This window comes from Chrysochloris asiatica, unplaced genomic scaffold, assembly GCF_000296735.1.
Source record: "Chrysochloris asiatica unplaced genomic scaffold, ChrAsi1.0 scaffold00558, whole genome shotgun sequence".
Lineage (NCBI taxonomy): Eukaryota > Metazoa > Chordata > Mammalia > Afrosoricida > Chrysochloridae > Chrysochloris > Chrysochloris asiatica.
The window spans coordinates 228386-229729 of NW_006409076.1; positions in this window are offsets into that span (position 1 = coordinate 228386).

Genomic DNA, 1344 nt, shown 5'->3' on the forward strand with positions numbered 1-1344 from the left:
AAGGATTGCATGGAGGGGATTGTAACCATGGCAATGAGAGACAATATACGATAGAATGAATGTAAAACTAATGTTCTCCCATGTAAACTATCACATAATTCACTATAAAACATTAAAAAAAGAAAGACTACAAAAGCACATTGAAAGAGAGTTGCCAGAGTTTCAAGCCAGATTCATAAGAAGATGTGGAACGAGGGATATTGCTGATGTCCGATGGATCTTGGCTGAAAGCAGAGAATACCAGAAAGATGCTTACCTTTGCTTTATTGACTAAACAATGGCTTTTGATTGTATAGATCATGATAAACTATGGATTACATTACAAAGAATGTGTATTTCAGAACACTTCATTGTGCTAATGAAGAGCTTGTACACAGACCAAGAGGCTTGAACAAAACAAAGAGACACTGAATGCTTTAAAATCAGTAAAAGTTTGTGCCAGGATTGTATTCGTTCCCCATATTTATTCAATCTGTAACATGAACAAATAATCTGAGAATCTCAATCATATGAAGAAGAATGTGTCATCAGGATTGGAGGAACACCCATTAACAATCTGCAAAATGCAGATGATATTACCTTCCCTTCACCTCAATGTAAGAAAACAAAAATCCTTACCACTGGGCCAATAAATCGCATCATGATAAATGGAGAAAGGTTAAAGTTGTCAAAGACTGTATTTTTTTGAATTCACAATCAACACCCATGGAAGCATCAGTCAAGAAATCAAATGCATTATACATATCTTTTTCAGAAGACCTCTTTAAAGTGTTGAACAGCAAAGATTTCAGTTTGAGGACTGAGGTGTACTTGACCCAAACCATGATATTTTCAATAGCCTCATAATAATGTGAAAATTGGAAAGTGAGTAAGGAAGTCTGTAGAAGGATTGATGAATTTGAGTTATGATGTTGGATAAAAATATTGAAAGAGTCATGGACCGCCAGAAGAACAATCAAATCTGTGTTGGCAGAAGTACAGCCAGAATGTTTGTTAGAAACTAGGATTGCAAGACTGAATCTCTCATACTTCAGCCTTATTATTAGGATGGAGGAGTTCCTGGAGAAGGGTATTATCCTTAGTAAAGTGGAAGGTCTGAAAAATAGGAAGACCCCAGTGAGATCTATTGGCACAGTGGCAGCAGCAATGCAATGAAGTATAACAGTGACTATGAGGATGTTGCAGGACTGGGCAGTGTTTCCTTCTGTTTTGTATAGTGTTTCTGTGAGTTAGAACCAACTCAATGGCACCTAACTACAAATTCAATTCATTTGTCCAGGTGGTTATGAATCAGGCTGCTAACCTCAAGGTCGGCAGTTCAAAACTACCAGCTGTTCCGTGGGG